The sequence below is a fragment of the Leucopleurus acutus genome, assembly GCF_964270905.1.
Source record: "Leucopleurus acutus genome assembly, chromosome: 12".
NCBI classification, from domain to species: Eukaryota; Metazoa; Chordata; class Mammalia; order Artiodactyla; family Delphinidae; genus Leucopleurus; species Leucopleurus acutus.
The window spans coordinates 33,126,506-33,154,361 of NC_139154.1; positions in this window are offsets into that span (position 1 = coordinate 33,126,506).

Here is a 27,856-nt window from a genome sequence, read left to right on the forward strand (position 1 = left end):
ACATTTGGGCGTCCACAGAAGTATCCCCTCCAGCCTCCTAGCGTCACTTCATGCAACTGACCCCTCCTTCCTCCGCGGCCCAACTGTGGACCCTCTTCAGGTGCAGAGGCTCCCCAGGCGTCTCTGGCCCTGAAGTCAACACTCTGTGCTGTTGCTTGTCCTCTAGGCATGGGGGGCGGGGCTTGCGAGGAGGCTGCTTCAGGCCTGTCCACCCAAACGCATGATGAAACTACTTCACCTGATGGGACCAGGGCGACTCTGGGTTACGACTGTTTCCCCAGGTCCTACCGAGGGCATTTCAGGGATGACAAGAAGGACAGCTCTCTCCCCTTGGAGTTCTCAAACACGTCTGAGGTTTCTGTAGGGACCTCCATCACCACTCCAGCCAAGGACCCAGCACTGGTGAGGGGTAAGGGGGTGAAGACAGAGCCCTGGGCCACTTAGATCTTTTCCACCCTCCTCCAACCTCTAGAACCTTTATTTGATCTCAGGGCAACACAGAAGAAAAACTTGCTCTGAGCTAGTATTCTTCCAAATGTATTGCTCATGCCCTGAGTTTTGCCAAGAATTGAGTTCCCTACCCTGCTATGCCACACATCCCCTGAGCTTTCCAGAGTGGGAGACATGCACGGAAAAGCAATGAAAACTGATAACTCAAATAATTACTCGATTTCACCAGGATGGAGATGCCCATGGCTTGAGTGTTCATGTGGTCCATTGCCACACGCTCAACCCCAGACCCAGGCAGGCTCAAAATGTCAGCCACAAAAAGGAGCTCAAGACAAGCTCGAGTCCCTGGAGAATCAGCACACACCATCCCCCCTCCTGGGGCAGAGCACAACCCACTACTAGTGTGTCAGCAGCGCTTCCTCTTACTCAGAAGTCCACCACAAGACGAACCCGTCCTCTCTAAGCTTCACTGTCCTTATCTGTACCAGGCAGGTAGACTCTCTATGTATAAAGATTGCAGATAAGGGAGGTCAGCCCTTAGCAAGGGCATGTGTGCAGTTGTCACACAATAAACAGCAGTCATTAACAGACACACACTACTATATATAAAAGTGATAAACAACAAGGACCTACTGTATGGCACAGGGAGCTGTATTCAGTATCTTGTAACAACCTATCATGGAAAAGAATCTGAAAAAGAATATATATATAACTGAATCACTTTGCTGTATACCTGACACTAATACAGCATTGTAAATCAACTGTACTTCTATAAAAATAAATAAATAGCAGTCATTTTTAAAACTTTCTCTTCTGTATCATCATTAATATCCTTCTTAAGATTGTGAAATTTTCACCGGGCATCCTTCTGAGTTCACCAGCTCGTATAGTGTTGGTGAGGACACACCAGGTCATAATTTTGGTCACTGCAGAGGCCACGAGGAGGAAGATGTGCTTGTGAGAAGCCCACATGAAAGGGATTATCTAGGGAATGTGAATGATTGCTAATGAAAGCGATTTGGCAAGGGTATGAATGACTCAGGGCAAGCCTGTTTCCATTTCTACAAAAACGACGCAGACCACCTTGTCTTACCAAGGCTGAGCCTATAAGCACAACTGCTCTGAGTTACGGCTCATTATGTACGAGGTGCCACCCAGAGGTTTCCATCATCCACCCTGAGTCAGCACTTGCTCCAGCAATTCTCATCCGGTGCTAAAAATGCAGGCTCCCGAGCCCACTCCCCAGAGCTCTTGATTCAGAATTATTGCCAGAAAGGGCTTCCTGGAGGAGAAAGAATTTTGGAACCCATGGGCAGGAATGGCACCCGAGGATGCATCCAACCAGGGAGGGGCTTCCAAGTGAGAACAGGCGCAGCTGCGTGGGGCTCCCATGCACATCCTGCTGGGTGGGTCCCTGCCTGACTTACCACCCAGCATTCACACGGGTCAGAAACAGACAGTGAACCTTTACCCAGTCCTTGGTGTAGTCCAGAAATTCCCCTTTGGTAAGGTGTGCTACTTTCAGATACTGGTACTGAATCATTAAACTGACATAACCACCATACTTTCTCATTTTTCAATTTCATCAGACCTAGGGGTGTTCTGACCAACAATCTCCTGAAACTGCATTTTCTGCAGACTTGGAGCTGGCGCTGATTATGCCCAGACCAATACCTCCTGGAATAGGTCCCATCCGTGGAGCTCTGGCCAGAATGAGCAGTTTATGGTGCCAATGTTCAAATCCAGTTCCCTCAGGACTCTACTGAACCCTCACCATTCCAAACTGTCTAAAGACCTAGAAACTCACAAGAAGTCAACCTAGTTATTCCAGTATGAATCCACTAAGTATCTGGAACGTACATTAGCTAATGGTTTCCACTTGGTCTAACAGGGAAATAGGTCAATTCTATTTTTCCCTCTCTTTCATTCTCTCTCTCTTTCAACAAGAAAATTCCAAGTCACACACCAAGAGCTGGATTAAGATCGATGGCTTAGCCAAACAACACAAGAGTAAAGTAATAGCTAAGCCCTCACTTACGTAGTGCCGAGTCTACCAGACTCCATTTCAAATGCTTCACTTAAACTCATTTAATCCTCACAACGACACTATGAAGAAGTTGATACCATTACTATCCCCCATTGACAACTGAGGAAACTAAGGCACAAAGACACTTAAGTCACACAAGTCATAATTGGCAAAGCCTGAACTCCAACCCAGACTGTCTAGCTCCTGAGTGCACACTCTTGAACACAGATGTTCGAGAAGTGGAACCAGACAAGCCTGGATGCTGAGCTGAAAACAAGAGTTTCAAAGTAAAGGAAGAGGATTTTTGGAAGCATAACAATCGTTAGATCAATTTTAAACAGCCTCTCAAAAGTTGCAACCCTTTCTAAAGCAGCAGCACCCAAACATCCCCACATGTCAGCTGTTACACTCCAAGCTCATTCCATCTTTCTTCCGTTCAATATGGCGCTCCGTGGCCCAGTCTCCAGATGAGATGCCCGGTATGGTACTGAATCATCGTACTGAGCAATCTGGGCTGTAGCAGGGGGAAGGAGGCTGCTTCCTTCACAGACACCACCGAAGTCAATGGCCCTTATGTCACCCTCAGGGCCATTTGCAGGTGAGGCCCCCAGGAGCCCAACACCACCTTACAGGAGTTCCTCTGGACGCATCCTGCCAGCGGAAGCCAACCGTAGTCAGGCCAAAGCGTACAAAAGAGGAGCCACTGGCTGCGCTCTGGGCGTGACTGCCTCTTGCCTTGTCTCCAGCACATGCCAAGGCTGGAAGCCATCCAGAGGGGGCGGAGCACGGGGCCAAACGTCCCTCAGTGAAACCACATTCACACAGACTCGGGAAAGACAGGAGGGGAGAAGGTCCAGCCCTGCCGCCACTTCCAGGCTGGAAACACACAAAGGTAACCAGGACAGACCTGGAGCGGACGCAGATCACAGCAGAGGCATCCATGGAAAGTCATGGAGCAGGGAGCCACCTACGCTGGGTGGGAATTTCCCCCAGATCCGACCAGCAGCAGTTTATCCTTCTCACTGAACACCAAGAAGCACGTCTTCACAAAAGACGCGGAAGAAACCTTTCAACAGAAAAATAGTTTTTTCCATCCTGACCCAGATCCTGAATACTGCGTAACTGACAGAGCTCTGCGGAAGGCCCCCTCAGCCTTGGCCACGGCGGTGACACAACTTAGTCACAAAGACGGGCTCGGAGCTAAAAGTCAGAGGGCGACTGGTGAACGAGCATTTGGGCGATAGTGGCTGTCTCAGGAGGACACAGGGTATCTTTCCAGAGTTCTTTAAAAGTAGGTCGGGTTCTTCCTGCCTAGTACGACGGCCCAAGGATGGAATCGTGACGTTTCAAAGGTCACCCTAGGCCTGAGCCCCCCCCCCCCATATCACCGAGTCTCTGGCCTGGAGTAGGGCAGGACCTCCATCCACCCTTTCCCCCTTTCCATGGTTTCTTCCGCCCAGAGCTAGGCAGAAGAAGGGACAAAAAAAATAAACACGCTTTCCCAGAGCACAACACACAATCAGCAAAAAAGAATAGGGTTCAAAGGTTTCTGGGCAGGAAATGTCAAAGAATGAGCTATATCTTGATGAAGGCAACCAAGAAAATGAAAGCAGGCTGCTCTCTGAAACTCAACCGCCTAGCTCGCCCAAAAGCCCTTCAAAGGCTCCCAGAGCAGGAGAGTGCAGCCTTCGGCAAAGCCGCATCTCCCCGGCCCAGCCTTCCACAGGCGCCCACACTGCTCCGTCACCCACCACCCGGGTCTGCACCCTCACTCACGGAAAAAGCAAAAGGAGGGGGGCCGCACAGACAGCTGGCTTTGTCGGTAAAGCAGCAGATCTCCGAGATTCTATGATCTTCCAAAACCAGCGGGCTGTGGCGGCCGGGTCTGCTTCCTCGAGGAAGCCTCAGCCAGGCGGTTCGCAAAGCCGGCTGAGCGCTGTCAGCCGAGGCTGCCACCCTGACTGTTGGCTGTTTCGTTGCTCGTTTTAAAGATGGGCAAGGTGACCGCCCGCGCCAAGGGGCGATGCGGGCCCTCGAAAGCTTGTGTCACAGGAGATGCTTTTCAGACTTCATTAGAACCGCTCGGGGATAAGGCAGAGGGCGCGCCCGGCACCTGGGCACCTGGAGGGGCTGCAGGACGCCTGGCCGGGCACAGGCGCAGCCTCGCTGGCCACGAACGTGGGGACGCTGGCCTCCCCGGTCCCTCCAGACGGGAAACTGCATACCCGCGGACAGCGACGTATGGGAGAACTCAGTCCCACCGGCCCTCTAGGGCAGGCGCGGGACCGAGGGGACGCTTAGCCCCGGGTCACCGACGTCAGCTGCCTGGCTAGCTAGCGTGCCCAGCCCCGCTCCTGTCGGGGGGGCGGCCGGGGGCGCGCGCGTAGGGGCGCGGGACGGGGATGAGGGGAACTGGGGGCGGGGCGTTTTCAGGCTGCACCCACGCCCCGTGCCTGCAGCACCTGCGCGCCCTCCCGTTTCCCTCCCCGCCGCCCGCCCCGTTCTCCCCGGAAAGTCGAGGTCCCGCCCGCTGCGCCGGCCGCGCCGGGCTCTGCCTACCGTGGCCTGAGCGCCTGGCCCCGGCAGCCGAGCAGCTGCTGGATCCCCAGCCCGGATACAGGGAGCGGGTCGAGGCGGGGGATGCTGAGCCCGACTTGCATCTCAGCGCGCAGCCAAGCGCTCTCAAGCCTTTCTTTCTTTACTTACTTTACTGAACGCGCACGTGTGTGTGTATACGGTCCTTGCAGAAAGGAGTGCTGAGAAATGACTAGGGTCTCATTTATGTATTTAACTGTATTAAATACATAACTGAAAATAAGCGCAGTCACACCTCCCAAGCCGGCTTTCGGTGGCCTCCTTCCGCAAGGTGGGTAAATCCACCATGTGAAATAAAACAAAAAGCCAAAGGCTTGTGTTAGGGGAGGCGGAGAAGCGAGCGGCCTCAAGGAGAACCTTCCCCCAGGAACGATCTCCTTCCTCGGCTGGAGGTGTGGATAAACAGGAAGTTAGTGAGAGCATTCTTAAAAGGGTAGATGAGAAAAACAGGTGCAGCCCACCTGGTGTTTATCGTCTTGCCTCTCACCTACTAGAAATATTTGTCCTTTATTACTTACTGGACTATATTTAGGGTCTCACTGGATTCCCCAGGCCTTTTCTGCTGGTCGACTTTTATGTTCTCGTTACCTTCCCTGTTGATATAAGCAGGCAGTTTTAATTCTGTTTAAGATCTGTGAATGAGTGTCACCCTCGCCCCCATCCCATGGTCTATGCTCTCTTAACAAGCAAAATAAAGTCGATTTCCCAGGTGTTAAATAACATTGAATAATAATTGTATAATCAGCATAAAAATTAAGTGCTGGGGTACACCACAGGAAAATTCCTTGTATTTTCTGTATTATTTCTTGAACTCCCAGGGATTCCCAGCCTCATGGCTGCAATATTTATTTGCTTATTGATTTTTAGAGTCTTACTTGAAAATCCTAATTTCCAACAGAGAGGATGAGTGCATTTTCAAGTGACATGCAAGCACGTTGATGGAATAGAAAACGTGAGGAATTGTTTCCTTTCTAAGGGATTGGCTTTGTTGTTACTCCAGGTGGGAGCTGGGTGCCCAGTTGTGCTGAAGACTGACCTGCCATTTATCCGCCTGCCTGCTCCTCTGGTGTCCTTGGTTAGTTTTGGGTTTACGACATATTTCATGCTGTAATAAGGATTATTACCTTGCTCACACCATTACTACCTTACACAGCGGATGGAGGAAGGATGTGAGTCTTTGCTCATGTTCACACCAATGCCCCGCCGGAAGCAGACAGCAGAGCAGCCCGGGCCCCTCACCCTGCAGGCCCGTCAGCCCCTGTGCCAGGGCTGGCCCGTGACCAGACCTGCTTCTGGAAGTGGACATAATGGAGTCCTGACTCTGAAATGATGTCAGGATTCCAACCCAGGCCTGCAGGCATTGAAGATTTGGGCCTTAAATCCCACCCACCTCCCCACTGACCCACCGCACTGACCTGACCAGGTGGAATCTCATGGTGAGTTGCATCTCATTTGGACCATTGGCACAAAGACTGTCAGCCCTGCAAGTGGAATTTTCAAAAGCCAGTGTGGGAATTGGAGGAAGGTGGTCAAAAGGTACAAACTTCCAGTTATAAGATAAATAAGTCCTAGGGATGTAATATACACCATGATGATCACAGCTAACACTGTTGTATGACCCATAGGAAAGGAAGAGAGCACATCCTAAGAGTTCTCATCATAAGGGGGCATTTTTTTCCCTTTTTCCTTTTCCTCTTTCTTCTCATTGTATCTATATGAGAAGATGGATATTAGCTGAACCTTCTGTGGTAATCATTTCACAACATACGTAAATCTAACCATCACACCATATGCCTTAAACCAATTATTCTCAATAAAACTGGAAAAAAAAAAAAAAGAAAAGCCTATTTGGCTCTTGCAAGTGCCTTGGTCCCTTCCACCGTAGAAATGCCACATCCCTCTCATCCTGGTCATGCAGGTTTCTCTCCGCTGCTCTCCACACATGCACACGTGCATCCAACACTCCAAATTCACCAAAGCGTGCTGAGCAGCGTTCTCAACTACTGATCCCCTAAAACAACCAGAAAGTAGTGTGGCTTTGGACCACTTCATGATTTCATTCAGCCTATAAAACACTGCTTATGGGACTTCCCTGGTGGCACAGTGGTTGAGAATCCACCTGCCAATGCAGGGGGCATGGGTTCAATCCCTGGTCCAGGAAGATCCCACAGGCCGCAGAGCAACAAAGCCCGTGCACCACAACTATTGAGCCCACATGCTGCAACTACTGAAGCCCGTGCACCTAGAGCCCGTGCTCTGCAACAAGAGAAGCCAACGCAATGAGAAACCCACGCACTGCAAGAAAGAGTAGCCCCCGCTCACTGCAACTAGAGAAAGATCGTGGGCAGCAACGAAGACCCAACACAGCCAAAAAAAAACCACTGCTTATGCTGGTGAAATAAGCAGCATTATTCAGTAACCGAGGATATATCCAGCCTAGCATCTGGTCCATGCACGGTGCCCAGTAAACAATTCTTGCTGGACCCACCAGTACTAGGAGCACCTCTCGTATTACCGTTTCTCACACTTCTTCTGTTGAAATGCCCCTAAGAGCTAACAGGTTTGTTTCGGTTCCTGATTCTCTTTGACCACCTTACTCCTCCTTTATCCCTGAAGACCCCTCCCCTGAGAGACAGCCCATCCCAAGCAACATGACCGAGTCTGAGGTGGGTTCCACAAAGGCAGTGCCCCAGCTTCCTCTGAGCCACACACGTAGCCTCAATCATCACCCCCAGAGAACAGTTTTCCCCCAATATCTCCTCAAATTCTGCAGTGCTCAAATTAAATAAAAACTGTGCACTCTGAGGCCTGTAATACGTCCTGAGGGCATGAACAAAGGAGTCAAAGCATAACCAAGGTGACTGCCCATCATCTCTCTCCCTCACTGTCCTTTGCTCCCTGCATTCCGAGGTCTGTGGTTCCCAGGCTTTTAGATTTCATGGAAGGAAAACATTGAATTAATTTTCGGTTTTCAATTTAATTTTGATTCATCGAATGAGCCATTGATTTTTTTAAAGTTGTGAAAGAACTTGACCCTTCAAATCTAGTCACTGTTCAAACGAGATTCTTTATACCTGATGTCATAGGCCAATTTATTTTAAAGTCTGAATAAATATCAAGTCACTTTTGGCAGGGATGGAAGTTACCTACCATGCCGTCAGAGTGCCCAATACAAACACCTCTACAGAGACGTTCTGTCTCTTACATGAAGAAGTGAATGTTTTGAGTTATTTGTTTCCCTGGCCTAAAATGCCCTCTGCCCTCCTGCAGATCCCGCCTGTCTTTCAAAACTTAACTGAGGTCCCACCTTCTCCAGAAGTCTTTCTAGCCTACTCTGGATCTTTGGAATCTCTTTCACCTCTGAAGCCCACATCACTTCTAGTCCTTCAAATAAGCCTTTAATTGCCAGGCTGTCTTGTATTGTTCACCACAGTTTCAAGTGGGTTATTCTGGTCTCCCGATGTAGGTCGTAGTGGGCAGGGCCCATGTCTTCATGTCTTTTACCTTTTCTGGGTCCTGCCCAAGAGGAGCAGGTGTAGACTGAGCCCTAGAAGGGGCTCAAACATCCTTGCTGATGGGTTGACTAGATCTTTCCACCGATGGTCAGTCTCCACGGAAATCCCTCTGTGAACAGACAGTAATCAGCTCTCAGTACTGGATTCTGATACAGGGAAGGGATTCCACCCTGACCTCAATAAAACCACATTCCAGCCAATTGACTACCTTCATAGGATTCTAGGTAAGAAGTTCAAGGGGAAAAAGTGAACTATGGTAACTTACAATGCATCGTACCACCTACCCAAACAACTGGTATAAGACATGGAACCTAAATACTATGAAAGAAATAGAAAATGCTGATGGGACTCAGAGGAAAAGAGAATTTTCACCAAGGGTGATCAGGCAGTGTAGACAGTAGTGGAAGGCACCCAATTATGGAATCAACCAGACCAGGACTCAAGTATGGCTCTGTCACCTGCGAACTCTATGACCTCAGCCACTACGATGCCTTTCAGCTCACAGTGTGTCCGGCTCATGGGCGACACCTGTGAGCTTGGTATCAACTCTGACTCTCGGGCTCCACCCAAGTCCTCCGGATGAGAATCTGCATTTTGATGGCAATTTACGTGTCTGCTAGGGTGTGAGAAGCCTGCAGTACAGGATGATGGTTGTCGCTACTTCTAAGTCCACTTCTTACGGCACAGCGGGCCTCCAGTTCAACCTCTCTCTTGTGAATCACTCCCCAAGTGGTCGGGGCTTGGAGCTAAACTAATCAGTGCATCCCATGGCCCAGGCCACAGTGGCTGGTCCATGGATGGGCATGTGGCCCAGATCAGGCCAATCAGGGTCAATCAGATACAACCAGGCTGGTGGGTTTTTTTGTGTGTGTGTGGTACGCAGCCTCTCACTGCTGTGGCCTCTCCCGTTGCGGAGCACAGGCTCTGGACGCGCAGGCTCAGCGGCCATGGCTCACGGGTCCAGCCACTCCGCGACATGTGGGATCTTCCCAGACCGGGACACGAACCCATGTCCCCTGCATCGGCAGGCGGACTCTCAACCACTGCGCCACCAGGGAAGCCCCCAGGCTGGTGTTTGATCACATGGAAAGCTGACTTGCTCTTCCCCTCAAGATGAGGAGAGAGGGTGTGGGATTGTCACTCCTGTGAAGCATCTTATGACTACTGCGGACCTGAACACGGGCCATGGACCACATAAGGAGAGCAACAGAGAGACAACCCCTTATGCTGCTCTTCGAGCCTTGATAGAGGGAGCTGGGTCTAAGAAACTATTTAATTACATGACCCAGTAAATTCCCTGTTTGATTAAGTCAGTTTGGGTTAGGTTTTCTGACACTTGAGAATAAATGAGGCAGCGTGTTGAATGCATCACACGGAGTTGCTCTGCTGATGCTATGGCCGTGGTCGTGGTCCCTGCAGTGATCACTATGGCAGTCGAACTTGTCCTTGAAGTCTTTGAAGATTTTCAGTGTCTCCAACTTAACATAGATGAAGAAGGAAAAGCTCAAGATGAGCTTGTTGGACTTTGACTAATCTAGACACAACGGAAGGCTGTAGGCTATCTTCTTTTGCAGTATAAAGTTGGGAGCACAAAAATTGAGGGCTTGAAGGCATCTGAGCAAGAGACCAGGAGAATCAGCTCTTACACTCTATGAGCCTGTTCTCCTAAGGGACAGAACACTCTCCCCTCTCCTGATGCTTCCTTCTAGTAGCTTCTCTCACTGCCAGGGCATACAGATGCCTATCTGGGTGGCGTTTAGGAAGCATAACTGGGCAAGCTTGGGTCAGCTCTGCACTTCTTTTTCCACTCTGAGAAGAACGCGAGCTCTCCGCTGCTGCTTTAGGCTGTTAGTCACACCTGGGGTTGATGGCATACATCAGGGTCCAGGCACCCCCGGCCATCTTACCTGTGCCAGCCCCACACCTGTACACCCGCCCCAGGCTGGTGCTGCATGGACTGGATGGCCACATTGGCCTAAACTGAGGTCAGTCCTGAAAGCCACTTGGCCCAGCCAGGCAGAGTCAGATCCTCCCTACATGGCCTCTCTCTTAGTTTACTGTCTTAGTTCTTAACACGTTCAGAAGTCAGGCAGGGAAGAGGGCTGCTCTTTGGGGGAGTCCCCATGAAAGCTGCAGTAGTCAGGGTAGATTGGAGGGCTGAAATGGAAGTAGGGGAGCAGCTTTGAAGTCCCCACAAAGGGCTAAGGCTGTGTTAGTGAGAAGACACGGAGAGACAAGGAGAGAAAGGGACAGAGGTGAGAGACAGTGAAAAGGCAGCATCCCGAGGAGTGGGCATTTTATCACCTGCAGGCTGGATGGAGAGGCTATGATACAGGGAAGGATGGAGGAGAAATTAAATGTCAGGGCCGACAGGGTGTCCAGATGGGAAAATCCAGTGGGAAATAGACATGTGAGGCTGACTGTCAGAATGGAGAGGGGGAGGGGTACTGCATAGAAGTAAAAACTGAAACGCAGACTCGTGCATGAAATCCAGTGGGGGGAAATGTGGAGGGAAGGGCCATGTGGGACGTCCCTGTTCAGGAAGGCTCAGGAGACCAAGGAGCAGGTGAACTCACAGCGAGAGGGCAGTGATGAGAAGCGTGGAGTCCACGGGAGGCAGGGTTTCTAGAAAGAAGAGACCCTAAAAGAGTTCAAAATAAGTAGACTGCAGGAAGGGGCCAAGGAGAAGGTCTGGGTGGGTCCTGAGAGCAGTTCAGAAGCCAGGCGGCAGGGCCCAGACCCAGGAACACCAGTACGAGGCGGAGGGCGTGCGTGGGAGGGGACGGTGGGAGCCCCTCTCAGGCTACCTTGCTGCCAATTTGGATGCCGAGCAAAGATAGGCAAGGCGCTCCTGGTCAGAGTCGTGGTGAAACATCACAGCTCTACCCTATAGCAGTCAGGCCACAGTGTCACACCAGGAAACAGTAGCTCTGCCCCCATTCCAGCCAGAGTCCCTTTCCGGCCGGCTACTGAATTCCTGCCACCTTGCTGGGTGCCTTTTCGGATGACTCCAGCTGACATGAATCCCAGAGAGACGACTGGTTTTTCTAAGTTGTGCCTCTTTAAGCGCTTAGTGGGAAAAAAGAAAAAGTTGCATAAAAGGAAGCACAGAGATTTAAAAAAAAGAAAAGTCATCCGATAAGCTGCATTCAAATCTCCTACTTAGGAAAGAAATTACTGTTAGCTGCTAAGGTCAAAGAATGAAATAAAGACATGGCTCTGAATTTGTAACCCCAATTTTTCATTCTGGTCACACGTTATGACTTCTCTGTGGATTTGACATTGATTCTACCATTTAAAGCAGCCATGCAAATGTGTGCTGGCCCTGAGGTCTGGGGGATGGCTGGCTGCCTACCCGCCTCAGCCTGGTGCCCTGGGAACTTTGTAAATATTGTAAATGGACTCTCCAACCGGAGAACCTAGCACCGCCCATTATTCTACCAGTCCCCGACTACCGCTTGACAGCTACCTGCCATGTGACATCCACAGAGAAAAATTCCCCTGGGGGTAATCAAGAGTCAGGATCCTACTAAACCATTTCTCCCAGGAATGGGTTATTTTTTTAAATGGGAGATCAGCTGACATGAAAGAACTATTTTACACGAAGTATTTTAAAATTAAACACTCATATTCTACAGTATATCACTCTCTCCACTGGTGAGAATGAAAGCTAGGAAAAGATTTGTGGCATTCTTAAATAAAGCTTTTTGCAGGACTGAGGATATTCTCAGAGACTTTGCAAGGCCAAAGTAAAGAAACTATTTTCCCACAAGCATTTCAAGAGGAAGTAAGGGTCCTACCAATGTAATTTTTCTAATGCATTTGGGTTGAACACTTAGACATTCTCATTTCAGTTTAGAACCAATTTTATTGTTCAGCAAGATAGACATTATGAAGAAAGGACTCAACTTGCAGCGAACTGAAAGAAAAAAGGCAGTCTGCATCCACGTTGCCTTATCGTTTGGTTCATCACTGTTATTACTACGTGCTCAGTAAATACACATGAAACCTTTCCTCATCGCTCAGATGAAAGCAATTTTTGCCTAAAGTCCATATTATTAAAATACTATCACATTCTTCCACACTAAACTGGTTGGGCACTATTTTCAGATTTTCTGCATTAAATTGAACACATTCTCAGTCACTATTTGAAAGCCAAGCAAACACATTTCAGAAGCCATCAGCACTTGGAAATCTTCTGCCTGGATCTCAGCTGCTATGGTCATGATTGTTCCACTCCTTCCTCGGTACAGAAGTAGAGAGCTTTCAGCAAAGGGTGCTACGGGTTTTGCCAATGCTTCTGCACTCAGTTGAGACCATGCCTGGTAGATTCTGGTGGACCAGAAATGAGATGGCCCTGGGCTCATTGATGGTGTAGCAGGCTTCAAGCTAAGCTCATGTAGGCAAAATCAAATAATTTAGTTTGAAGAGGGAAACTATTGTTCTCTCTTAACTTATGTCACAGACACATTCTCTCCCTACAAAGCTAGCTCATCTCTCATTTCTGTAACGATCAGCTACCCTCTGCCCACAGCAGGAGAGGAATGGCGTCAGCAAAATAGACGCCGTCATTCTTCCTTTCTGCCACTTGCAGTTAAAGCTCAGCGTCTCAGCTCGGCCTCGCAGGGGCACTCAGTCCTGCCGACTTTAAAAACTTGCCTGAAAGTAATAAGCGTTTTTTTTCATTTTTAGGAAAGGGATGCAGATGGCATTTTGATGAGCATGACTTTATTGCAGTTATCAACATCCACACATCACAGAGGTTGTGGTCGCACCCATGGTTGAGAAGTACCTTCCAAGAACGACTAGATAAAGAAAAGGGAAAAAAACAAAAAAGGATATCCTGCCATTTGCAACAACATGGACGAGTCTGGAGGACATTATGCTAAGTGAAATAAGCCAGACACAGCAAGAATAAAACTGCATAATCTCACTTATATGTGGAGTCTTAAAAAATCAAATACAGATACCACTTAAATGTAGAATCTAAAAAATAATACAAATGAACTTATCTACAAAACAGAAATAGGTTCACAGGCATAGAAAACAAACTTATGGTTACCAAAGGGGGGGGAGTGATAAACTAGGAGGTTGGGATTAACAGATACACACTACCATATATAAAATAAAGAAAGAACAGGATTTACTGTATAGCACAGGGAACTATATTCAATAGCTTGTAATAACTTATAATGGAAAAGGATCTTAAAAAAGAATATATGTATATACACATATATCCGAATCACTTTGCTGTACACCTGCAACTAACACAATATTGTAAATCAACTCTACTTCAATTTAAAAAAAATCAGATACAGAGAAGCAGAGAGCAGAATGGTGGTTACCAGGGTAGGGAGGCAGGAGAAATGGGGAGATATTAGTCCAAGGGTACAAAGTTGCAGTTATGTAAGACGAATGTCTGGAGATCTTAAGGTACAGCGTGACGACTGTAGTTGGTAATACTGTCCTGAATACCGGAAGTTTGCTAAGAGGGTAGATTTCAGGAGCTCTCATCACAAAAGAAATATGGCAACTATGGGAAGAGGCTATGTTAATTAGTTTGACTGTGGTAATCATGTCACTAAGTCTATGTATATCAAATCATCATATTGTACACCCCAGATATGCACAATTTTTATTTTTTAAAAATTAAAAGTAAAATACATTTCTTCCGTGAGAGTGACTCTATTGAATTGGCATGTAGGATTACCCTTGAACCTGGAACAAGGGGCAGAGTATGAGTATCTTCTCAGGCTAGCTTTGTGGTCTAGCAGGCAGAGCCCACTGACTTTTTTTTTTGCTGTACGCGGGCCTCTCACTGTTGTGGCCTCTCCCGTTGCAGAGCACAGGCTCCGGACGCACAGGCTCAGCAGCCATGGTTCACGGGCCCAGCCACTCCGCAGCATGTGGGATCCTCCCGGACCGGGGCACGAACCCGCGTCCCCCGCATCAACAGGCAGACTCTCAACCACTGCGCCACCAGGGAAGCCCAGAGCCCACTGACGTTTAAGACACTTCATTTCTCTAAACTCCAATCAGCTCTTCTGGTTGTAGTCAGCATTTCCTATTTGAGTGTGTTTTGGTGACAGTTCACCCATAAGCAATCATTTATGCCACATACTGTGCTAGGCGGGAGGAGCGAAGCTAAGTGCGGCCCAGGTCGTGCCCTCACGTTGCTCACATATGTGTTTGCTGTTGACTAGCCGTGTAGGTTGACTCTAGACTCTGGAGGTAGCTTACTTACTCTCCAGGTGAGGATGCTTTCTGGTTAGCTGGGTTACCATTAATGAAATGCAGAAGCATATGCTTTTCAAAGTAATGTACGTGATGTCAACTGTACGGCAGTTTGTGTGTCTTTAAATTTATTTTTAATTATGGAGTATTCATAATTACATAAATACTGTACATCCACAGAAATATCTGCAATTTAATAATTCTTAACATTTTGATGTTTCCTTCAGGCCTTTCATTTTAGAAGGGAAAGAGCGATTTAAAAAAAAACGGATATAGTTGACGTCCTTTTTATAAATGATATGAACATTGTTTTGCCTGTTTATAAACATTATATGTGGCGTGTGCTACTTGTCTTTCAATAACTAGCTTTCTTGACTTAATATTTTGTTTGAAAAATTTATCCATATTAATACAGTCCACCTACAGTACATGTTAACTGCTGTATAGTATTCTACTGTTTGAATATATGACAATTTGTTTATTCCTTAGGCTGGGATAGACATTTAGGATGTTAGCAAGTTCTTCCTACTACCAAAAACACGCTGCATTGATGTTTTTGGCACATAACTCCTCAGGTACCAGTGTGAGAGATTCCCTAGGGTGTGTCCCCAGAAGCAGAATTGCTGAATCAAAGTGGGCAACTCTCCACATTTGCCAGGTATTTCCAAATGGTTCTGCAAAGATCTGTACAGATCTGCATTTCCACACGGCAGTGTGGGACCATTATCATCGCTTCACATCTTCCCCAATATTAGTTGTTAAACGACCTATTTGCCAATCAGATAACTGTGCTATAGAGTCTCTGTTGCTCCGATTTGCATTTCCCCGGGGTTGAGTTTCTTCTCATATATTCGTTTCCCCCTCCGTTAACTGTCTAACCATATTCTTTGCCCACTTTTCTCTTTATTGTTTGCCGTTTCTTCTTTTGAAAGTGTTATTTATATATTCTCATTTGTTACCTTTTTGGTAACATCTCTACTGAGATACAATTCACGTACTATATAATTCCTTTACTTTTAGTAGATTCACAGAGTTGTGCGTCCATCACTACAATCAATTCTAGAATCAATTTCTAGAATTCTAGAAATTTGTCGTGAGCCCTCACAAGAAAACCGTACACTTTAGCCACCACCCCTCTGTCTCCCCATTTCCCCCAGCCCTAGGCAACCACTAATCTTCTTTCTGTCCCTCTAGATTTGCCTCCTCTGGACATTTTGTATAAATGGAATCATATAACGTATGCTCTTTAGGAACTGGCCTCTTCACTTGGCAAATTTCAAGTTTCCTGCATGTTGTGATCTATAGCAATACTTCATTTTCTCTGTAGTGGTAAAATACACATAACATAAAACTTACCATTTTCACCATGTTTAAGTGTACAGTCCAGTGCCATTAAGTATCAATACAAGGTAATACCATCATCACCACCATCCATCTCCAGAGCTTTCTTATCTTCCTAAACCAAAACTCTGTACTCATTAACCCAAAATCCTCCATCCCCCTTGCCCCCAGTCCCTGGCAACCACCATCATACTTTGTCTCTGAATTTGACTACTCTAGGTATGCATACAAGTGAAATCATACAATATTTCTCCTTCTGTGACTGACAATTCATTTAGCATCATGTCCTCAAGGCTGACCCACATTAGAGAGTGTGTCAGAATTTCCTTCCTTTCTAAGGCTAAATAATATTCTATTGTATCTATATACCACATTGTGCTTATCCATTCATCCATCCATGGACATCTGGGTTGCTTCCACCTTTTGGATATTATGCTACTAGGAACACTGGTTTACAAATATACATTCGGGTCCTTGCTTTCAATTATTTTGGATATATACCCAGAAATAGAATTGCTATGAGAATTCTATGTTTCTTTTTTTGAGGAGCTGCCATACTGTCTTCCTGTTTACATATTTTTAACACTTATCTTTACCGGTAATATTTGTCACAAATATCTTCCCCCAATATATGGTTGCCTTTATCTTTATTGTACAGTAATTTTAATTTAATATCAAATTTATGAATCTTTCCTTTATGGCTTTTGCTTCTCACATCTTATTTAATATGCTTTCCTATTCCAGTGTTGGAAGATAGTGCCCTACATTTCCGCATTTCCCGTATAAGTCTTTAATTTACCTGAATTGACTTCCTTGGATGTTGTGAGATAAAGATCTAATTTAACATTTTTTTCCCATTTGGATAACCAAATATTCCAAACATCGAATCCAGACATTCCCCACTAATTTGTAATTCTACCTCCGTTCTAGACCAACTTTCCATATGGATCTATTTCTGGGATTTCTGGTCTGCTCAATCGATTCATTTTCTATTCTTGCCTCAATACTTTTAATTTAAGCTTTTTAATAAGTCTTAATATTTAGAAAGCAAGTCCCACATCATATTCTTTTCCATTCAAATCATCTTGTCTATTGTTGGTCCTTCACTCTCACAAGTGAATTTTAGGATTCTCTATTCAAGTTCCATGAACTGCATTGAATTTATAGATTAATATTAACTACAACTTTGTGCTATTGTACCTTCCCATCCATAATACCAAGATCCCAACTCCAGCTGCTTCATTTTACAAGTAAGAACCCCATTGATGTTCCCACTACCATGCAGAGAATCTGAGGAAGAACGAAGTTAGAACCCAAGTCCCATTGCCCAGTGCTTCTTCCACTAACTTCAAATAGGAACCCCCTCGCCCCTGAGAAAGCTTTGCCTTCTATTGTCCTTCTACTTAAGTCCAGGCATTAAGTCATGCATTCACTCCATTAGCCTTTTGAGGCCAATAGGCCTTGGGCTTAAGGTGTAGGCACAGTCCCTCCTCCAAGCCTCCACTGGGATGCAGCTGTGGGAGCTGAGTGATGGCCCAGAGCCATCCCTGGGATCTCCGATTGGCTCTGAGCCCTTGTGTGGTTAGCGGAGAGGGGTAGAGGCAGCAGCTGGGGGGAAAGAGAGCGGCCTGGGGTTAGTGGAAGGACGCAGTGCTGGGGGTCTGTGGCTGTACGTGAGAACCATGCTGACTCATGCTCACCAACCCACAGGAAACAAAAGAACAGAAACCAGAGTGCCAGCGTATTAATTTATTGTTAAAACAAGATGTGACCGCCTAGGGCACCAGCACTTACTTCCTATGGCCAAATATTTGCTCCTTGTAGGCAAATTACACAGGATGCCAAATTACAGCCAGAAGTTTGCTTGGTGAGCTCAGAGCCAGAGCAGGGAGAATTGAATTTGTCCTGATGTGGATGTGTCCTGACGTCAGGTGTACTTGCCTCCATAGCAAGGCATTGGCAGTGCTGGAGATGATGGTCCCAGGTGGGGGCCTCTCCCTGCAGTGGCTGGACATCAGTGTCTGTGCCCTGAGTCCCTTCCCTCTGCTTCCAAGATGGCTGGTTCTCCTCCTGAAACACACTCACTTTCTCTGGACAAGATCATGTAGGATCTGATTGGAGCCAGGTTCTTTTGCTCCTCTAATTTCAATTATACTTTAACTTTTAGAGTGGGTTATTTCTAATTTCTTGGAGACAAGAAGAGACAGGAAGAAGCTCCATTTGGCCAGCAAGGAAACTGAGGCTCAAAAAAGTTAAGCAACTCACTTATCCAAGGTTGCTCAGATAGCGATTACATGAGCTGAATTTCAAGCCAGGTTTTAATCCAACTGAAAGGGGGAAATGTCTGAAAATACACTGAAGGTTAGGTGGCTAAATTTGGTGCCTAACCACATCAGCCTCTGAGGTTAGGAACTTAAAAGCAGAGACCCTGACTTCTCCTCCTCTATAACTTCCCACAAGGGCCTGGTCCGAAGTGTGCTCACACAGGCCCTTTGTACATTGACAGCTGAGCTCTCCCCTCCATCCCAAATGGACCCAAACACACACAGAGGTGTCACACACCAAGCCACATGGCTTTCCTTCTCCCATCAAGCCACTTTTCAATCCACACAGGGTCTACTCCAAGGGGCGCCTGGAAGTTTTTCCTCGATGGTCCACCGGCCTCCTCTCCCTGCCCCACATGCCTCTGGCTATTTCTGGCCCCCTGGGACACCACGCCCTCCTGGAGCTGCTCCCCAGTGTCCTTGGGCTGGTGATGCCCATTATTTCTGGCCCCATCCCCAGAGGCAGAGGCGGGTCCTACCCATATAGCCTGGACCAGCACACACCTTTCTCTGACCATGGCCTTGGGCTTCATCATGAGTGTGGGGTCTCTTTGCTAACAAAGTCTCTGTGCCTCCCCCCAGCTGACCAAAGATCCTCTCCCTGCCAGGACTTTGGAGCAGAAGGAAGGAGAAAGTGAGGTCCGAAGAAAATTCCATCCGGCCACATATTTAACAGATATGTGTTTAGTGTCTGCGGGACAGATGTGTTGCAATGAGCTGAGTCCTGGAAGAAGCCGGGACACTAGGGTTCTCGTCCCAGCTCTGCCACCAACTCAGCGGGTAGCCTTGAAACTGCCAGTTTAACCTTTCTTTGCCTCAGAGGCCATCCAGCCCAAACCTTCTTACATTGCAGTTTCCTATCTGATACAGTTCTCATCCCTGGCAGCCTGTGATTCTCTGTGCCTGAGCATTTTTAAGTATTATTCAAAAGTAGTATAAAAGAAATAATCAATTTAGTAAAACATATACAGAGAACCATATTCCAATGAGATGCAGGTCCTCTTACGATTACTACAACAAAATGATTCTGGATGATTCAATGAGGTCAGCCCAAAATGGCTTAGAAGAATGGATGACTGCCTTGAACATCAAATACCTGAATAGGAAAGGAAAATGAAGCGATGCTATCATTTAAGATTTCCTATACGTTATTATAAGTTATTTTGTGTTTTGGCTTCTATAGTAGGAAAAAAATATCTACCTGTAGAATATACAAACGAGTTGTCCATTTTCACAGGTACATCATGAACAAGAAGAATATTTCTCATGTGAGATAATACAGCTGTGTTTATTTAAGCTTGTTTTATTCACGGCAACAAATTCAGAACGTATAGGTTGTAAGGATAGCTCAATTTTTAAATCTGTTTCCATTGAGGGTTCTCTCTTTTCTAACTTCTTTCAGCTTCCTTTTCCTTATCTCAGGAGTTCCTGAACTGGGTCTGTGGACATTAAGACGCTTATAGATGCACTTCAGAGGGTCCTTAACTCCTAAAATTGAAGGGCATATGTGCTCTTATACACTAGCTTTCATCTGATTTTCAAAGGGACCCTGGACCTCAAAATGGCCTCTGATTATGCTCCTTGTTCAAACGCAGGGGAGAAAATGTTCTAAGCAAGACCTGTATGTGAACAAGCAGCTTAGCGGAAAGAACCTTGGATTCTGACAACAGAGAGACCCGGTTGAAATCAACCCGCCAGAACAACTCTACTTCTGGACAGATTACCTGGACTGTGAGTCTCCCTCCCCTCCTGTGGGTAATAGCATTTACCCGCTCCATGGGGTTATTGTGAGGATGAAATTATTTAATATCTGTAAACCCCGGTGCACCGCTGGTGCTCGGTGGGGGGTAGATGTTATGGAGCCCCAGAGTCTTCTCCCTGGAGTGACTCCCAGCGACCCAGCACACCCCCGGGACCCCACCATGGCCGGAGAACTAAAACACAAGCCCAGGCCACCAACTCCACCTCTCTCTACTTAATGTTCTGTTGCCTTCAGAAGTGATGCTTCTCTGCAAGAGCGGTTTCTATGAGCGTGGACGGCAGCTCTCCACTGGGCAATGTCCAGCTTGCAGGCTCCAATGCCTCCTCCCGCCCTGCAGACGTTAGCAGAGGGGAAAAGGCTCCCACACCCACCTCAACACTCAGCCTCGACACAGTTTCCTCCTTCCACCTTTGGCAACAAAGCCACTTCCTTGTCCTCGAGGCACCTACGGATCCCACTTCTACTTCCTCCTTGACTTTCGTTTCTCATACCTTGTCTTGAGCCACATCCTCTGCGCTAGAAACAGCTCCCACTTCCGGTTCGCCCAGCAGCCTCTGAGCACTTCCTCCATGGCTGTCCTCTTTATCAGGAGCTTCGACGCCCACATCTCCAGGGGATGTTTCTAGACGTGCAGTTGACCCCGATTGGAAAAATGACAAGTTGGTAGTTTCCTATAAATATGCTGTGAGCTGGAGGCCAGGGGGCCTGTGCTGCTCCCAGGCGCAGTTAGGGACAGCACACGCCTGCTAGTTTCCACCGTGAAGCCAAAGAGAGAGAAAGCTCCTCATGCGAGTTACCAGAACTTGCTGCCTAACGCTGTTTTTCCTGTTTTCCTGGATAAGGAAGAGGGGTCTGCATTGAAACCCCCAGCTCCACACCAACTAGCCTGTGGTCTGGGGCCCTTAACCTCTGTGAGCATCGTTCTAGCAGGCAGATAAGACACAGTCTCTATTCAAATACAATCATGAGGTTGATATTCGATGGATTCTGTACCCAAACTAGCCAAGAGCTGAAGGAGGAAGAGAAGGACAGAGCCTTTCTGGCTGAGGTCAGGAGGAAGGGAACGTTGGAGCTGAGCCCTTCCAACTCCTGTGAGCTTAGAAAGGAGTTACAGAGTGAGGGTTTATACAAGATTGTTCCATGTTAATAATAACGTCCACCATTTATGGGGAATCTACTTGGTGGCAGGTGTTAAACACGCCTTGTTTCTTATTCTGGCAACCTGCATGTTATTATTCCCATTTTGCAGATGTGGAACGTGAGGTGGAGACGTCAAGATCTTTCCCTCACAGTCGTGGTAGAGCCCGGTTCGTCTGGTGCCACCATGACTGCCACACCCCCTCTCCCAATGTTGTCACTTGTGGTCCTAGAAGGAAAGATGTCCTATACGTCCATAGATGTCATTAAGTGTTATAACGAGACGACGAACCAGGAGGCCTCTGGCTTTTCCTCTCTCTTTCTTATAAGACAGTCCTTCCATAGGGACCTGGGACATGGCCAGCTCTAAATCTTTGGAAAGAGGCAGAAGCAGACAGGGAGGCAGGGAAAGGGGTACCAGACCCTGGTTGGCTCCAGCCTGTCCATGGAGTCTGAAGTCTTTCCCATGGGAAAAAGAGGCCCGTGTCACGAAACCCAAAACTCACGAGGTAGTGACAGCTCCATGATGGGCTTGGTCACTTCCACAGCTGGACGCACCCCAAGTCATGGCAGAACTCAGTCAAACAGAGTGCCTGAGTGTCTAGACTTACACATCTGCTGAGCATGCAGAAAGGCAACTGAAGTGCGGTTCTTCCCATGTGGTTCTGCTGTACTTAGCAAAATCAGAGTCCCGTTCTTCACACGTGAAGCTGGGCCCAAACTCCAGGGTCAGCTGATTAGACTGATAGCTCTGGCCCTTGGCAGACTGTGGGGTGGCCAACGCCTGAGGTCCCAAACAGCATTCCCCTACCAGGTGTTATCAGGTGAGACGGTGCCAGGAGGCTCCTCTCGGGAAGGGGGCTGCATCAGCTGAGCGCAGCTGCAGGGAATTGAGACCAGAGGTGGTCGAGAGTGCCCCAAGGGGCCATGGGAGTTGCTGATGAAGCACCCCCTGCCCCGGGTGACTGCCTGTTAGCACAGAGGGCGTTCCTCCATCAATCCGCTGAGAAGCGCCGAGACGAAAGGACACGAGATGCACCGTCAGCTGGTGTGAAGTCCCTGCTCCCCCAGCTATTAGCTCTGTGGCCTCGAAGAGGCTTCGTTTTCCAATTCTTTAGACCTTTATTCCTTGTCTGTAAAGTAGAGTTAAAAACATCCTTTACAAAGGGGTCGTAACGTAACCGAAAGTGGGGTCCAGCTGCTCGCCACTCAAAAGCCAGTAAAGAAGCAAGTTGGTGGAAAGGAAAGTTTGCTGTATTTCGGATGCTGGCAACCAGGGGTGGCGGCGAGGGCAGACGCCTGTCCAAAGGCCAACTCCCACACTGACCCCGACAATCAGGGGGCAAGTGTTTTATAGATGGAGCAGAAACAGCACCAGCAGCTCTGATGGGCATCTTGAAATTGGTCATGCGGTGGTCTGACCAATCAGCATCATCTGATTGCTTGAAGTACAGTTCATCTTCAGTTCCAGGGTCGGTTTGTTTCCATTTCTTTGCAGCCAGTTCTCAGAACTGTGGCAGCTTGTGTCAAGTCTACAGCCTGGTCTTCATGTAGTTAACTTCTTCCGCCTGGTGGAGGCTTCAGTATCTATAAGACAGCTCACAGGATATGGCTCAGAATATTATCTAGAGCCCTTGGGAAGGAACTAAAGGTCTGTGACTCCGCCTACTGACCAGACTACTATTATTTTGTCCTATTTGACTGCTTTTCTTTGTTTCTGCATTCTCTCACTTCTGACTAAACTCATTCTCTGGCTAAAGTTTTTCTACAGACGAAAGGCAGGCGGAGGACAAGGTGGGCAAGGACCACAGAGTACCACTCTGCTTCAATACGAGCTAATGGGGATGATGTGGGTAACGCCTGTTGCACACAGCAGGTCCTCAGTACAGGAGAGCTGACGTTATCATCACTTGGTTGGGTACCAGAATGGCAGTGGTCATCACTAGGCTTCTAAACAGAAAACTGTAGAACAGGATTCAGCATCAGAGCCAGGAAATCCTACTGCCACCAAGTTGTGCGCACGGGCCGCACAGGGCAATTTTGGTAAAAGGCTGTCCCATCCCAACATACACACACACACACACACACACACACACACACACACACACACACACACTTAACGGCAGGCCCTGAAGGCCCCTAAAGGATTATGAGGTTCCTGATTCACAAGTCAGATGCATTTCTTTTTATTTATTTTTTTTCACATCTTTATTGGAGTATAACTGCTTTACACTGTTGTGTTAGTTTCTGCTGTATAACAAAGTGAATCAGCTGTATGTACACATATATCCCCCTATCCCCTCCCTCTTGCGTCTCCCTCCTGCCCTCCCTATCCCACCCCTCTAGGTGGTTACAAAGCACCCACCTAGCTGACCTCCCTGTGCTGTGCGGCTGCTTCCCACTAGCTATCTACTTCACATTTGGCAGTGTCTATATGCATTTCTTAAAGGAAGTTACTTACGATGCTTAGCTTCCCTCTGTTTCCAGAATCAAGTGCTCCCAAAGCCTTGAGCCTGAGAGCCGCACTAAGCGCTAACAAATTGTTAAAAGGCAGATGACTTTCTTGTGGTTTCTCACCCTCAACTCCCCCTCCCAGCAGGTTTCATCAAATGATTGATAGTCTCCATGGAAACTGCTAAAGCCCTGCTCACCTGAAATCCCTGCCCCTGCCTGCACCAGCCCAGCCGGCGGGGCAGTCCTGTCCTGTCCTGGCTGCTGAGCTACTCAGCTTTTTCAGATCCCTGAACAAAGGTTATTTTGAAATGACTTACTTGGCTGGGAGGTGAGTACTTTGTTCCTGAAACCAGGTGCCGAGATGACAAATACTTCCCTTTAGTGGTTGGAGGGTTATCAAACAGGGAATCATAGGTCTGACGAGCATTAGAATAATCAGATGGATGGAAACAAGGAAGAACCTTCACCAGCCCATCAACCTGTGAGTACTTTCTGGGGAAACGTGAGCCAGAGAAGTTAGACTCGTCTCCACAATAGTCATTGTTTATGCCATTTATACAAAGCACCACCTGACAAAGCAGCCACTTGTCGTCAGGGCTTGAAAAAATACTTGCGTAAACTCAGCACAGCGCAGCACAGCCAGGATAACGGCTGTCCCCTGACAGCCGCTGGGACTGTGCTGAAACCCCTTTCCATATTCAAAAAGGTTGTTTCAAGTACATTGAAGCAGGGAAAACCAGTGAGGGAAAATCACAAAGTATATCCGGCTACGAAGAGTTCAGAGTGGGGAAAAAAAATCAAGCTTTCCCAATCTACGTAGTTCCCTGCCAGACAAATGACAATGACAGGGATTGAAATTAAAAGGGAAGGGACACAATGCCCTTTTCATTTAACTTCAAGGGCAAGTTCTTTTGCTTTGCAGCAACGTTTGCCAACCCCTCACCTAGGCTTCTCCCCAGGGACCTAGCAGACGTTTCAAGCCTCTCATAAGAGCTCACAAAACGGCTTTAGAAATAGGACTAACCTTTTGCAAATTGAGAAGCCTGGCTTCGTTTTTTATCTCAGGGAGAAAAGGGAGCCACAGGAAGCAGGACTAGAAACACACCGCAAAGAACACCAGCAACAAACTAAGTTAGTAACTCTGAACACCCAGGAACGTATCCGCACTTCATTCATTCAACCAGCCTTGGTTAGACTATTACCTACCAGACACTGGGAGTTACTGGGATGTAAAAATGAGTAAATCTGGGTCTGCGTCCTTGAGGAGCTCACAGGAAAAGATAGGCACTAAGAAAACAATTATGTTACCGGGGGCCAGCAGCACAACAGGGGTAGGAGCTCATGATACCGGAACCAGCTGGTCCACTGTGGGGTTCGAGGATAAGGGGATTTTGCTGCAGGGAGAAGGGTAGAGATTGGATAAGAAAGGATGAGATTGAAAGTTCAGAAATGGGAGTTCCAGCCACATGCGAAGGCGCAGCTCTGCTTTCCTCGGTGCTTATTAGAATGCCTGCCTCCTGACACTGCAGAGCTGTTCAAAGGTTAATGGGAAAATGTGGGAAACCATCCTGAGAAATTTCAGGAAAGATCCCAAAATCATCGCATTTGAGAGCTCTTTCGTATTAGACTTTTGGTCCTAATCAACGTGATTCCATCTGGCACCATCTTTATCGCTGATTAAGGTCAACTGCTCTTTTTTAAAGTATACTTATTTCCTTAAAGATCTTCAAATACATTTCTGTGTTTTAATCAATTAAGGAGTATTTACTGAACGCCTCCCTTGGGCCATATCCTGTTTGCCATCTATAAATAAGTCTTTAAAAGTGCAACCAAGCAAGAGTCTATCAGCGGCACAAATCTTCTGGTTTCCCCTTTCGTTTGGTACTCAATAAGTATGATTTTTTTCCTTCAAGAAAAGGTATAGCCAGTCACGCTTTTCTATGTTCTTGTTTTCTGTGCAAAGAGCCTCACTTGCCGTGGAAATAAAGACAATGGCGTTTGGCAAGAGAAGCAAATATATGTGGAGATCGGGATATTACCATCCCCGGAAAATGGGCTTAACAAGCTAAAGTCTAAACTTTGACACTGTTGGTGTTTCTAATAGTAACAGATTTGAGAGAGCGAGTTGGCTGACGGTGCCAACAAAAAGTCAGCAGTCCGTGGGGTAGCCCGGGCTCAGCCACACGACAGAACCCGTATCTTCCTCTGCACGCATGCCCATCATCGGCTGTCCTGTTAAGCGTCACTGAAGGGATGACCAGCCTTCCGAGGGGCTCTGTGACCATGCACTGACTCGGTCACTTCGCCCTATCTTGTCTGAATTATATCTGGGCACTGTTTCCTTTTTTTTTTCTCTTTTTCCTTTAAGCAGACAGAAGAAAAAGAATGCCAAGATTACTGATGCATTAAGTGATTGAGAAATGTTTGCCATTTAAAGCCATTTCACTTCCTGCCTAACGCCACAAAGAAGCTTTTTAATAAAGTTAGTCTTTGCTTTTCTTAATGTCACTATGCATCTGGCTTGTTTTGCCTGCTTTTCAACACTGGATATAATAATGAAATGCTTGTTTCCATTACGTAGAACAACCATATTTCAAGGCAGTCGATGAAGAGAAAAAAAGTCAGTGGAAGTCCCAGAGGAGGACAGAGAGGAGGGATGAGCATGGAGATGGAGATGGCCCAGTGGGAGCAGAGACAGCAGGCAACAGGGACCCGGATCCTCACTCTCTGCTCTGAAGGCTGCCGTCAAGTTCCCATGGGAATCGGAACCCTCAGGCTGTGGACGGACGGTGAACAGTTAGTGGCTCCCAGAGCAAGGGCCACCCTCGCTTAGCATTTGTCCTTGCTTGCCAAACCCTACAGTTGGCACGTGACTTTACCCAGCTTCAGCCAAAAAGAGAAACACCATGAATGACTTTGAGATCTCCCCGGGCTAATTCCCAAAGCAGGGAGAACCCATACCTTCGGCGAGGACCAGCATTGCTCCGGCCAAACCCTACTGTTGTGACTAAAACCCAAGTTTTCCGTGTGAGGCGCAGAATATCTAATTTCAAATAGAGACAGCTACGGCTTCTTAAGTGCTTACTCTGCCAAACACTCCACGCTTTTTGTATATCTTCCCATTTAATCTCCTTGACATCTTGCAAGACAGGTGTTGCTCTCTCTCTTTACAGATGAGGAAACAGAGACATAGAGCTAAGTGATTTGATCTGGGTCAGCTGTCAGTAAAGCCATACCCAAGGGGTGTGAATGCAAGTCCATGCTCTTGATTTCCAGCCACACCACTCCAGGGCTTTCTGGTCTACCTCCCAAGTACCTATGTTTGAGAAGACCCATTCCCAACAGTGTGGCCCTATCTGTTCTTCAGTGCTTACTCAGGGCCTACTCTTCTGCAGGCACTAAAGGGGACGAGATGAATAGCAGGGTGTCTGTCCTCGAGAACTGTGCTTTCTAGTACGGTGGCGGCTATCGATCCCAGCAAATGTGGCCAGTCTGAATTGAGATGGGTGAAGTGTACATACAAACCAGATTTCAAAGACTTAGTATGAAACAGAGTGAAACGCAGCTCACTAATCGTTTTTCTGCTCGTTACATATTGAAATGATATTTTTAATATATTAGGTTAACTGAAATATAGGTTTTAATTTATTCTCATGTGTTTCTTTTTACTTTTATAAACGTGGCTATGAGACAGGTTAAAGTTATGCACGTGGCTCACATTACACTTCTCTTGGGCAGTGCTGCCTTGAGGCCCATGCCTGGTGAGGGTGAGAAGTGAACTGAGCTGTCCCTTTGACACAGGTAGGCAAAGAAAAGGAAGGAAGCACAAAGGTGAGGTCATGGGAGACCAAGTGAAATGCTACACTTGGGCCTAAAGAATGCAAATATGAAGGTCAAGCCCTTCTTATTGATCATCTAGTTGACTGGACAGATAATCTACCATGCTCGCTGGCCTCTACGATACAGACTCAATAACAACCCAATAAAGTTATAAGGACTGGATAAGAGTAGGACAAAC